Raw genomic sequence first — 14,735 nt, forward strand, 5'->3', positions numbered from 1 at the left:
ACAGGAGTCAAGGATCAACTCTTAGATCAAAGGATCTAAATACTAGAGCTACCCCGCTCTGATACCACTTGTATATTTTTAGACCCCTTAAAATACAAGTTGTTTAACTTAGTTATTTAGCAAAGTGATTAATTAGGTAAATTATTCAAATCTAGGTTATCACAAGTAAATAATATCAAGTAAACAATGCAGAAAGTAAAGAATACAACGATATAATAACCCATAAAAATCAAACCGGTAAAAAATCTGGGGAGGATTTAACTTAGCTAAAATAGATCCACTATGAAAGAATTGAAGTTTTACAATAGCAACTTAAACCACTAACATCCTATTGCTACCTTAAGTAGAAAACTTACTACCACGACCACGTAACAACTCCAAGTTCACGGATTACTTCTTTCTTGAATTCACAACAATCACAAGTACTCCCACTTGTATTTTTCTTTAAGCTCTTTATGTAGCAACTGAAGCAATCACCAAGCTCTCAACATTAATTTTGTTCTTGATAACCCTAAGTGTCTATGAAAGCAAACACCTCTAAATTTCACAAGAGATTCATACACACAGCATAAACAACAACATCAAAACGTGGTTAGGGTTTTTCCTTTTATACTTAAGACAAAACATAAAACCCTACATGTCATATGGGCTTGGGCTGGGGCTGAGTTGGAAAATTCTACAAAAAAAACATTTTGCACTAGTTTCGATCGATTGAGTCTAATTTTCGATCGATCGAGCCTTGTAAAAAGTGAACAGTAATTTTTTGCAATTACTCGATTCCAATTTTACAATAAACATACTTTGAGCAGCCTAAATCTAGACTCTAAAGTTTTGATTATGATTTGTCAACATTACATATTAAAGTTCTAAAACATTTAGATCCTAAATTCTTAGAACCTAACACTATTAAGTCATGAAAGATAGCTCTCTACCCAACCATGGTTGAATACTACCTTTTAAGGGCATGAAAGATGGCTCTTTGCCCAACCACCATCATCTTTTTGTGTTCTAAACCACCATCATCTTTTTGTGTTTTAAGTAAAAAAAATCAATAGCTTTACGTATAGCAGAACAATTGTCATAAGTCTTGCTCACTGCAGCTAATGCTCCAAGGGCAAATCATGTACCATACGTAAAACAAATTCCCTAATTTCCATATCTACGACAAAGACTCATCATTTAATTAATTTGTATAACAAATATATATAAAACTATGATAACAATAATAGTAATCAAATATTTCAAATTCATCATGTAATTTATCTAACCATAATAACAATAATGATAATAATATCTAGTAAACTAGTACATGAACATACCAAGAACCATCGTGCATTTGTATGTCTAAATGTATCCGACTACATTCTGAATGGAATTCTCAATCTCTTTTTTCCTGTGCTCAGGGTGTGACTTCTTAAACAAAACTAAAGCTTGGATTGTTGATGTAGTGCACTCAACATACTCATTCTTTACGACAATACCCTTGAAGAATTCTGAGGGATTAAGCAACTAGAAGGGAAAAAAAAGGTAATAAATTTTCCACTGATATATGATAATTAAGAGTGAATATATATGCATAAATATTCAAATGAACATTGCGACGGTACTTCAAAATGTTAAGGTACTAACTTCCAACCAATCTTGAGCTCCTGCAAGCTCCCAAGCTGATGAACCTCCATTCTTACTCTGCATTATTGACATCAGAGTATTTATTCAATATGGAAAGAAATAATCCACCCAAAAAAGGAAAAAGAAAGAAACATTATCTATTAAAAAATATTAAAAATGGGTCTCACGATACTATTCATACATTTAAAAATTATTTTGCTACAGTATTTTCAGCAACAATCAGTTTTTAGCAACTTTTAGCAACAATAAGTTATATCCAAACGGACCCAAAGTTGCTTTGGAGTTAGTTCAAAAGATTATTATGGTCTTTATTTTATATATATATATATATATATAGACACACGCACTAAAAGTTGTAAACAATTTTGGTTTTTTGATAAGAATATTCTTAGATAACAAAGCTCTCTAGATTTGGACAAGTAATTTTCAGCTTGTACTACCTATTCATGTGTATGCATGCGAACTAGGCAAACAAAAATATACAACACTATGTTAGAGTAATGGTTAGATGATTAGTTCAACAATTTATAATTGTTTAAACTTTTAGGACAAATGATTATTTATAATGATATCATAGCCATTAGACTATAACTCACATTAATTTCAAAAGTTAAAAGTCTCAGTTGATACTTATTAAATCTAGATCAATTCATGAGGGAAATGCGTTAAATCTAGGGTTATTTGGGATGTTTAAAGTCTGAAATGTGTAAAGTCTATAGGGAAGATGTATGTTCATAATTGTATTCATTATTGCAACTTTATCCCATGAACTCTACAAACATTCTAAGGTTCTATATATATGTGGGATTGTTATACTGTTATTGTACATATCTAAGAGATATCAAAAGGACTGTGGATGACCACTTAAATACAAGAGTTTATCAATAAATATTTCTTGTTTTCTTCTTACTTAATTTTATCTATTTCTATTATTTTACAACAAAAATTACAGCTACAAAAAGCTAAACCAAACTCATAAATGAAGTAGTTACTTTTTAAATTATGCCTCATTGTTAGTTTATAATATTAGTTTTTCAAAATCATCTCATAATATGATAATATTATTATTTTTTGGCTAGCCTCATTTATTATTATTATTTTCTTTGTGTGATGATGCTCTTTTTTTAGTTTAATGTCATAAACTTTTTCAACACAATTTGGTTTAAAAGTATGTTCGAAATATTATGCATTTGAGATCTACTGATATAAACCCTTTTTTTTTTACCATTTTCCATGCCAACAATTTCCATCTAAAAGATAATAACAGGGATTAAATTGACACATACTAAAATAATAGAAACTAAATTGGCACAATTGAAAGTTATAGACCAAATTGATATATATATATATATATATAGAGAGAGAGAGAGAGAGAGAGAGAGAGAGTTTCAACCTGTGACGTCCGCTCCTAATAATAGTTCTTTATCATCAGACCAAGACACTAACAGATTTTAGTGTAGGCGGAGATTGAATCTTAAATTTTTATTCAACAATTAAAAACTTTACTAGTTAAGTTAATTGGAACCCATAGACCAAATTGAAATTGATGTAAAGTATATAAACAAATATGTAGTTTACTCTTTTTTATGTTTAAATTTTCTTAAATTACAGTTTTAACCTTTTTTTTTTCCAAGAATAAGAACTATCTAATTAGATTAGAGGTATTTTTGACATTTTTTTTTTTGAAATGATAACTAACTTTCCCAATCCATATATATATATATATATATATGTATATGTATATTAATAACCAAAACTGAGAGAAAATCTGATTAAATTTCAAATTGGAATTCAATTAGAGTCTAATTTTGCGCCATGTGTCCTATCTAATCAAGCTTTTGAATTTTTTAGTTAAATGAGCTAATTTTTACAGTTTAATTTTGCGTCACGTGTCCCATCTAATCTAAATTTTTTAATTCTTGTACCAAGTGAGTTAATTCAGTGTAGAAAACGAAAAGTCCAATATAAATAAACCATTTAAAAAAAAAAAAAACCTAATCATATGTCTAATTCTATATATAAAATTAGAGTAAAAAGATTGTTTGAATGATTTTATATTTATGACTCATTTTTGTGTAACTAAAAATAATTCAAATTTATAAGTTATTTATGTAATATACCATGACTATGTACGGTCCATTACTAACTAGGTAATATATATATATATATATAACCAAAACTTAGAGAAAATTCAATTAGAATCAAAATTGGATTTTACTTTTGTTAGCTTTCCATAAAAATTAAATTGTTTAGATTTTTACTATTGTAGACACTTGATTTTGCATCCATGATTTAATCAAGGAAGATGACTGGAGTGACCATGCATGTACCCCAAAAAAATGTCATTCTTGCATCACATGCATCATTTTATTCTTGCATCACATGCATCGATTTGTTCCTATGTTGTATGCATTAATTCATTCATTACATATCATAAAAATGATCTTAAGATTCTAATGGTCGCAACGTGTTTTCATTTCGAATCGGACCATCAGATCGAAAGATATCTAACGATCGAGTTTGCACGATCAGCATTCATTGTATCTAGGTAGAATCGACCGCACATGATTAATTTAAATTAATTCTGATTGGTTAAACAATTAAAAGTAATTAAATATTTTTGTGATTGGTTGATAATTAATGTTTAAAATAGGGATGTATGCATGGGAATAAAAGGGATGATTAGATAACAATAAAACTATGGATAATCTGAACTTTATCAAGAATTATTATAAGTTATTTATCTTCAAGATAATTACTCTTAAAAAAGCCTGAATCATCTAAAAAGAGAAAAAAAAATCATAAACAGAGGTTGAAAACACGTCTAGGTACAAGGACTGGCTAAAAAACCCTAGAAGGAGAAACCAAATGACACTCGAACACGAAAGCATGTTCGGCCTCCAAGAGCCAATTTGGCACTTTTGGAGTGTCGAACATCACATTTGGAGTGCTGAATGGCACTCTAAAAGTGTTGAATTGTCATCATGTAGGCTTTGGCCCTATGGCCTTCGGGTGATGATAATGCACACCCTTTTCAATCTTTTCACAAAAGGATGCGGTCGGATTCAAACCCTAATTGTCCGTACCTATTTTTTAGAGTCTTCTGGCCTCTATAAATAGAGACTGAACCTCATAATTTAGCATCTTTTTTTTTACGCTCTGAGAGGCATACGTTTTTAACTCTTAAACACACATATTTTCTGATCCTCTCTCTAAGTGTTGCTGCAAAATTAGGGTTTTTAGGTTTCAAAGAGAATTAAACAAATTTCTTTGAACCCTAAAACATCCTCTCAACATCAAAGTGTGCTTATGCAAGAGGTTGTTTCCTTCACCCTTCTCTTGTGATGTGATAATGCATACTATATATATTTCTTTTTCAAATATCTATGAATTGTTAATTGTCCTTTTTTTTTAAAGCATGATATTTTCTACATGATTGTTATAATCTTTTTCTTGAATGTCAATAAATTTGTATGTGAACAATTATTTTTCTTAAAACAAAATAGATCTAAATTTTTCTTAAAACAAAACAGATCTGCATCTTTATAAGATGTAGAATTGAATTTTTCTTAAAACAAAACAAATCTACATCTTTATAAGATGTAGATCTGAATTTTTTCTCAATACAAAAATTGATTTGCATCTTTCTTAAGATGTAGATCTGAGTTTTCTCAAACAAAAAGAGATCTGCATCTTTATGAGATGCAGATCTAAATTTTTCTTAAATATGATTTTCTTAATACATGCAAATTGTTGAAATAAAAAAAGAGATTGTGTATTACTATGTTTGTGTTTATTTTTATTCATGATTGCATAAATTTAGATTATGAGTGAAGTTTTCTTCTTAGAAAATCTTTTTAAAAAATATATAACAAAACAGATCTGAATTTTTGTCATCACAAAACCCTTTTTTTTTACATCCCACAAAGTAGATTTGATATTTTGGCAAATCAAAATAATTTTTCTAACAGTGTGTGATTTAATTTTTCATTCACATGTTTAACATATCATGCATGACATGCATGGCATAGTACATTAGTCGCAAAAGTCTAGAAGACTAGACTTTGTCTAGCGGAATGGGTGCCTAACACCTTCCCATTCTATAACCTAACCTCCGGATTTAGGTTTTTGGTTTAGTAGATCTAACCTTATCTTCCTTTGTTTTTAGGAATGGCAACGGGTCGGGTTCGGACCGGGTTTTTGCATACCCGGACTCGACCAGCGGGGTAGGACCCGTGACCTGAACCCGATCCGATTAATAATCAGATTTTTTTTTCCGGGGCCCAGACCCGCCCCGCCGGGCCCCGCAGGCCTCGTGGGCCCCGTTTAGCAGTTGGGCCAAAATCTGCCCCAACCAAAAAAAAAATTTTTTGAAGCCCATTATGATTTTTTTCCTAGATTCAAGCCCATTCAAGCCATATACCGTGAACCAAATTAGTTGTTACCAAATGAACCTAAAAATCTCAATAACGCAGAACCATATAGAACTAAAACCAACATATATTTTCCGTTTGGTTCCTGAGAAAACTAATTTTTCTAGCAACAAAACAGAGAATTAAAGAGAGAGAAAGAGTTTGATTCAACCCATTTTCTGGGCTATGCAACCAAACAAGACGAAACCCACCCAAAGTAATTACAACATTTTCTGGGCTATTTTCTTGCCATCCAAACGGAACCAAGATCTAACAGACCAACCCATTTTCTCAGCTTCTTTTCTCAGTCGAATTGCAGAGATAGTATAGCGGTTCGACAAATATTCTTCAACGACAAGTTGTTTGGGCGTTTGGTGGCTTCGAATTCGCTGAGGAACAGAAGGCACGAAATGTGATTCTGCAACTGCATCGCTAGTGTATGGGTTTTCTGGGCTTGGTTGGGGCTGTCGTGGTGAGAAGAGAGAAAAGTGAGTAAGGATTGGTTGTGGCTATGGTGGTCAGAGGAGAGGAGAGTGAGAGAGAGAGAGGGAAAGTGAGGCAGTGAGGACTGAGAGAGGCGTGACTGAAGAAATGAAGGATTTAGTGATTTAGGGTTAGATTATAACTATATATATATAGGGGGTATTTTTGTAATTTAAGAGAAACCGGGTTTTGTCCGGGTCGGGTTTCGGGTCGGGTTTTGGATTTTTTGATAAAATCCGGACCCGCTTCGGGTTTTTTTTTTAAAACCCATACCCGGCCCTATTCCTAATCAGACTGGGTAAAACCCGACCCATTAGGGTCGGACCGGACCGGGTACCCACGGGTCGGGCAAATATTGCCATCCCTATTTGTTTTGGGTAGAATGTAACTAGGACAACAAGCCATGTAAATATTTGGTAGATTGTAACTAGGACCCAAAGCTATGTAACTTTTTAATTTTCTTTCAAATATGTAATTTTATTCAATCAATGAATAGAACTATTCAGTCATGTATTTTGTAATTATATTTTTTTTTTCTTATTTTTTTGTATAAAGAAAAATAAGTGGCGACTCCATGCCACTTACCCAAAAAGAGAGGTGCCTTAAAAGATACCCGAATCTCTTTTTTTTTAGGGACACATCTCTCACAGCTGTTATTTTTTCTCTAAACTAATGAGCATATTTTTTATACTGTTTCCATTCAGATATTTTGTATGTGAAGATCTTGAACCTAAAAATTGTAATTAAGCTTAATAATCTCATGCACCTATCCCCATTTAGTTTAGGAGATACTATTGGATCAATCTATTCTTTTTATTGTGTGTTGTATTTAGTAGAATTTTATGTACAATGATTGTTAATTGATATTGTATATGTAATATCCAATAATGATTTTCAAAATTATATATATAAAATAAACATCAAAGTGTGCTTATGCAAGAGGTTGTTTCCTTCACCCTTCTCTTGTGATGTGATAATGCATACTATATATATTTCTTTTTCAAATATCTATGAATTGTTAATTGTCCTTTTTTTTTTAAAGCATGATATTTTCTACATGATTGTTATAATCTTTTTCTTGAATATCAATAAATTTGTATGTGAACAATTATTTTTCTTAAAACAAAATAGATCTGAATTTTTCTTAAAACAAAACAGATCTGCATCTTTATAAGATGTAGATTTGAATTTTTCTTAAAACAAAACAGATCTACATCTTTATAAGATGTAGATCTGAATTTTTTCTCAATACAAAAATTGATTTGCATCTTTCTTAAGATGTAGATCTGAGTTTTCTCAAACAAAAAGAGATCTGCATCTTTATGAGATGCAGATCTAAATTTTTCTTAAATATGATTTTCTTAATACATGCAAATTGTTGAAATAAAAAAAGAGATTGTGTATTACTATGTTTGTGTTTATTTTTATTCATGATTGCATAAATTTAGATTATGAGTGAAGTTTTCTTCTTAGAAAATCTTTTTAAAAAATATATAACAAAACAGATCTGAATTTTTGTCATCACAAAACCCTTTTTTTTTACATCCCACAAAGCAGATTTGATATTTTGGCAAATCAAAATAATTTTTCTAACAGTGTGTGATTTAATTTTTCATTCACATGTTTAACATATCATGCATGACATGCATGGCATAGTACATTAGTCGCAAAAGTCTAGAAGACCAGACTTTGTCTAGCGGAATGGATGCCTAACACCTTCCCATTCTATAACCTAGCCTCCGGATTTAGGCTTTTGGTTTAGTAGATCTAACCTTATCTTCCTTTGTTTTGGGTAGAATGTAACTAGGATAACAAGCCATGTAAATATTTGGTAGATCGTAACTAGGACCCAAAGCTATGTAACTTTTTAATTTTCTTTCAAATATGTAATTTTATTCAATCAATGAATAGAACTATTCAGTCATGTATTTTGTAATTATATTTTTTTTCTTTTTTTTTGTATAAAGAAAAATAAGTGGCGACTCCATACCACTTACCCAAAAAGAGAGGTGCCTTAAAAGATACCCGAATCTCTTTTTTTTTAGGGACACATCTCTCACAGCTGTTATTTTTTCTCTAAACTAATGAGCATATTTTTTATACTGTTTCCATTCAGATATTTTGTATGTGAAGATCTTGAACCTAAAAATTGTAATTAAGCTTAATAATCTCATGCACCTATCCCCATTTAGTTTAGGAGATACTATTGGATCAATCTATTCTTTTTATTGTGTGTTGTATTTAGTAGAATTTTATGTACAATGATTGTTAATTGATATTGTATATGTAATATCCAATAATGATTTTCAAAATTATATATATAAAATCAATGTAACTAGAAACTTGACGTAACTAATATCATGAAAATTACAAGGAAAAGTCATTTTTAATAACTCTAAATGTCCTGGTTGAACTAATATCTCATATGTTTAATAACCAAAACTAACATCAATAGCACCACTTCAATTTATCATTCTCGTGCATATAGGTGTTACTTAACCTCACTGCCAACTTTTAGTACTCATTGTTTAGCTTTTCCTCTAGATTCTAGTGTGCCATCAAATTGGTTTGGTGTTTTGATTCTAGTGTTAGAAGAAAAATGCATAAATGAGTTTGATGTGGGGTTTGGGGTGGGGTCAAGAGAGGCAATTGCCCCTCACCCCCTGGCTTCGTTCCTGATTATAAGACAAAGTTAGGAAGGTCACAAACTTGCTCTTGAAAGCATTTGAGTCATATTTTTATCAGTCATCACCATCATAACGGTTTTAGAGAATTACATTTCTTAATTAGTCGTCAAGATACAAGACCCATGTTTCTTGTACTCATGAGCACAAAATCTTTCGTTTTTACTTGATCCAAGGAGATTTGGCCATGATGTATTCAATTTTTTTTCTCTAATCTTGTGGTTATCTTCCAAAGAAAAAGGATGATATTAATAAATACCAATAAATAAAGGAATGAGGATATTGTTAACACTCAATACCTTGGAATGAAATTGTTTTATATTACAACAATTTCAAAGAAATTGTTATATATTGTTTTATATTGCAGTTAAATTTTTTATTGCAACAAAACTCCATTGTAGCGAAATTGTTTTATATTGTTTACAAACTCTAAATTGTTTTATATTTCAACAAAACTCTATTGCAAAGAAATTTTTGATGCAATAGTCTATTGCCACAGACTTTATTGCAACGGTGGGCAACGAAAGTGTTTCATTGCAATAAGGTTTATTGCAACAATTTCAAGTTGATTGCAACAAAATTTTTTGTTGCAATAAGGCTTTTTTCTTGTAGTGATTACACATTCATGTCTAGCTAGTATCCTGTGTAGAATTAATTTTTAGGACATAAATTATTAATTGGAGTTGATGTTTACTTGTATACTTGTTTGAGGCTCATGAAGAAGTTTTAATAAATGGAAGAGCTCATTTTTATAACCATACATTAACATCTAAATCTTTCTAATTTGAAATCAAAACCCTAGTGTTTAACTTACAAGGTAATTTTTAAAGGGAAAATCCATTTAGATTTCAAATTGGAATTCAATTAGTGTGTGTGTGTATAAAACCAATACTTAGAGAAAATTTAATTAGATTCAAAACTGAATTTTGGTTTTGTTATCTTTCCATACAAATTAATTTTTTTTCTGAACTAATGAGCATATTTTTTATATTGTTTCTATTAAGATATTTTGTATACCAGAATCTTAAATGTAACAAATTGTAATTGAGCTAAACGATCCCATGCATCTCTCCTTACTCAATTTAGGAAATACTATTAGACCAATTTATTTTTTTATTTTGTATTGTATTTAGTAGAATTTCAAGAACAATAATTGTGAATTAATATTGTATATGTAGTATCCAACCGTGGTTGTATCCAAAATTGTAGAAAAAAACTATTTTAGTACCTCCAAATGTCCTAGTCGAACTAATATTCTACATGTTTTATAACCAAACTAACACCAATAACAATACTACAATTCATTACATATTAGTTAATATATAGAGACAGAGATTATGCATAGTAAAAATTATGAAAAATCTTAAATAAAAACTCTATTATTACATTAAATAAGTTACAAAATGTTTGCAAAGATGATTCCTACATAAAATTTAATTTAAAAAAAAAAAAAAAAACTTACTTTTCTAATCACAATCTAGTAATCTGCCTAAAAAACAGAATAAAATAAACTAAAATAAAGACAGAACATGAACGTGAACCCAACTGGACAGATAATGACTCGAGTAACGAAACCGCTCGGTCGGGTATCAGCACTCGAGCACGCATCGCTTATCTCTAAAATAAAATAAAATAAAATAATAAATAATAAAGTTATTATTATTATTTCTTTTATTCTTTTTACTTTTTTTTTTAAAAAAAAAGGTTTGGGATTTGCTTATCTTGAGGCTGTAGAGAAAAAAGAAAACAAAAACAGAAGAAAATTGGTAAAATTGTACAAATGAAGAAATGAAAACGAAAATAAGAAAATAGTTTCAGTTTTGTTGTTAATCATTCACCTCCGTCGGAGAATCGGAGGAGGTCTAGGGCTTCGTGCTTGCTAGACTAGATTCTCTCTCTCTCTCTCTCTCTAAAATTAAGGGTTCTGCAATTTCTTCAGGTACAATCTCTCTCTCTCAAATTTTGGTTTAAATTTTGTTAGAAACTTTACTAATTTTGTTTTTTGGTTTTGGAAAGTGAAAGGAATTGATGAGATAGTGTTGAGTGAAAAAACACGAGAGTTAGGAAAATGAAGGCAGGGAGCGCTGCTAAGTTGATTGTGGACGCCCTTCTGCAGCGGTTCCTTCCCCTCGCTCGCCGCCGCATCGAAACCGCCCAAGCTCAGGTCTCCTCTCCTCATTTCTCTCTACTATATGGTGAACTGAACACCACCACTCCATTTCAATAACTCTATTATCATTGCTTATAATAACATGACATGACATGTCTAATTCACTGCAACACAATGTTTGTATCTTAAAGCATTAAGATTTGTGATGATTTTTTTTTTTTTTCAATGACCTTATGTTCCAAGTGGTTATAACTGGTACATTCCAACTCATTTGGAGTAGCTTTCTTAATGCATAGGTGTGGGAGTTAATTAGGTGCGTTGCTTATAGGAAATTCCAAATTAGGCTGTATTTTGATGTAGCGCACTGCTAGTTATAGGACGCCTTAACTTGTTTTCCTAAAGGATTCATGTTCACAAGACGAAAGTTTTATGCTGATTGTCAAAAATATTTGGACACTAACAAGTTTAATTGACCATACACGACTTCTGATTTTTTTTTTTTTTAAAACATGAATAACCGGAGTTTTGAAGATTCTGAAAGGACAATTCCTAATCTTAAAATCTTCTTCTTCAAAATCTTATTGGATTGGTTGTCTGCAGTAGGCAGTCATTCTATTTTATTTTATTTTATTTTTATTTTTGGAGTTTTTTCTTTGATGGATGCTTGTAATTTGGGTTTTTGATTGTTCTTGTCCCTAGCGTATGCTTCCTGTATACTTGGGTGTCACATTTTTGATATTCTAATAAAATTTTCTCATTACTTATCAAAAGAAAAGAAAAGAAAAGAATAAGCAATTATTATTATGCATCAAAATTTCTGCAGAAAGGTAAGATTATTCAGATTTTATTTTTTTTGTGATTTCATAGCTTGGTCTCAAACCATTATAAAGGAAAAAGTGTGTTAAGTGGGGTTGCAAGAGATAGAGGGTTCAAGACCCACAAGGTGCATTTGTAACTAACTAATAAAAAAAGGGTTGCAAGAGATATAAACCTTAATTTTTCCACAGTTTCATGGCATGTTTCCTACGTTTTCTGTACTGTGTGTGTGATATAGATACCAACAATTTTGTTCTCAATGACCATTCATGCAAAATCTTACCAACATTATTATAGAATTGCATATTCTTTATATATTACCCCGTGCAAAACTATTACTCTGAAAGCTGGCCTATGCTGTGTTGCTAATATAGATTGATGCTCATCAAACTTATCAAAATAGATTGATGCTCATCTATTGTATTTTGTATTTCTTCTTCTTGCTACTTGGGCAAATCACAGGATGGACAGTATCTTCGACCGTCAGACCCTGCCTATGAGCAAGTACTGGATTCCTTAGCCATGATTGCACGCCATACACCTGTACCTCTTCTAGAAGCTCTTCTCAGATGGAGAGAAAGGTGGGCCAAATCCCCATTTTTTTTTTTTTTACCTTAAAATTTTTTTTTTCTTAGTTTTCTTATATTGCTAATACAGTCCATGTTGCTTACTTTTATTTTGTATATAATCAAAGGACAAGAATGACATTGGACCTTTCCCCTTCTTCCTTCTTTGAACTCCTTTCCCAATGAACCTAATCTCCACTCCCTGCTACACACTACTCCTTGTGATTCACTCTCTTGGTGAATCCAATTTGAAAGTTTATTATTAGTTTATTCTTTACACGTATACATGAAATGGAAATCTCAAATATGTTGTAGGTAAATGACCCAATCTACAGCCCAATCACATTTTCAATCAATGTTGGCTCATTTTTACTCTATATGACCTTTAAGCCAAGTGCACTCTCTTGGCCACCTCCATTTGATGTCATTTGTTGATTTTATTGACTCTCTTTCTTTGTGATTGTATTCTTTGAAAAGGGATTGTTCATATCTTATTATGTGTCTTTATCTTTTCCTCTTCTATAAAATTTTTTTCTTATCAAAAAAATAAATATCTTTAAGCCTGTTACTACTTCAAAGCAAAGGATAAAATTTCGTAGAATTGTATTTGTAGGTAATCAGGATGTTGAGAATTTCCTCACAAAACAGTTCAATGTCATCTGTGAAAAGGAAATATGAGATCTTCATAATCCCCATGTTTTGACCTCCTACATTAAACCCAACAATAAAACCAATTTCTATGTCCAATTCGCACTACTCATGGGTTAGTTGTTTGAAACGCTGCTAGAGCAGTAGGTTGGGATTCCTTATGTCAATTTTTTGGCTTTGGGGTTGGAGATGGCAGAAGAGTTAGATTTTGGAATAATATTTGGTGTGGTGAGTCCCTTTTAAATAATATAGCATCACATTTACTCTTGTCGATTGGTGTTGCATGTGGAAGGGTAGTGGGTTACTGTGGATCTATTATTGCTTCCTTGTGCAGTTGGCCATAAACTGTGGTCTATTGTCTTCTCTATTTAGGAGTTAATGTGGATTATGTAGTGTGGACGCCAAATTTGACCTATTAATGCTGATTGATTTTGTTGGATTTGATTGATGCTGATTGATACTATTTGATGGATTTGATTCTATTTTATTTTATTTCTCATATCTCTTATGTAATCTTGTTATGAGGTTTTTTTTCCCAATGTCTAATGTGATTTTGGGGCCTGTTTTAAAGGGTCAAAAATTCACTATTGTAGATAGTTGGTTCTGGATTAATGAAATTGGGTTGGAAGTTTTCTTCTAGTGCCTCGTGGTGATTCCAAGCTAACCCATTACTTGGTGTTGGTTCCAAGCAAGCTTAGGTAGTGATTACTAGTTTTTATTTTCCTCAAACCCTAAGTAGTGATTAATAGTCCCTAAGTAGTGATTAATAGTTTCTATTTTTCTATTTTCATCCTTGGTAGTGATTCCTAGGTTCTATAATTTTTGTTCTTTTTGTTTCCTCCAACTCCAAGTTCCCTTTTAAGATTTTATTGTCCTCCTGTTTTGGTACGTGTGTTATATGAGCAAACCATGATCTAGTCTCTAGGAAAGTCAAGAAAGCCACCATATTTGCTACCCTCCTCAATTGACCATCACAAGTTCACAACATAGTCAACCTCCAAAACCTCAAATCAACTCCAAAAACCTATTCAAAAAAAAAAAAAAAGAAAAAAAAAAAATGACTTTAATTATTTTTATGCTATAACTGTGTATCTGCTAAGTGCATTTGTTGGTTATAATTAATGCTTCCATTGTTCTCATCTGATCTAGTGGCAAACTTTTGTTCAGTGCCCAGGGGAAAAAGAGAGAGAAGGGGGGGGGGGGGGGTGGGACTATTCAGTTGATAGAATCCAATTCATTGACTGCAGTGATGAAGGAGAGGGAGTAACTCTTATATATATAAAGACAGGGTCTGGGAGTTTCTTTAGGCTTCTAAGATATCTCTCTGTACAGTCATAGAGTCACAAGTTAACAAAAACTACTCTGATAATGACGTGTTTAAATGATC

This window comes from Quercus suber, unplaced genomic scaffold, assembly GCF_002906115.3.
Source record: "Quercus suber isolate HL8 unplaced genomic scaffold, Cork oak 2.0 scaffold_438, whole genome shotgun sequence".
NCBI lineage: Eukaryota > Viridiplantae > Streptophyta > Magnoliopsida > Fagales > Fagaceae > Quercus > Quercus suber.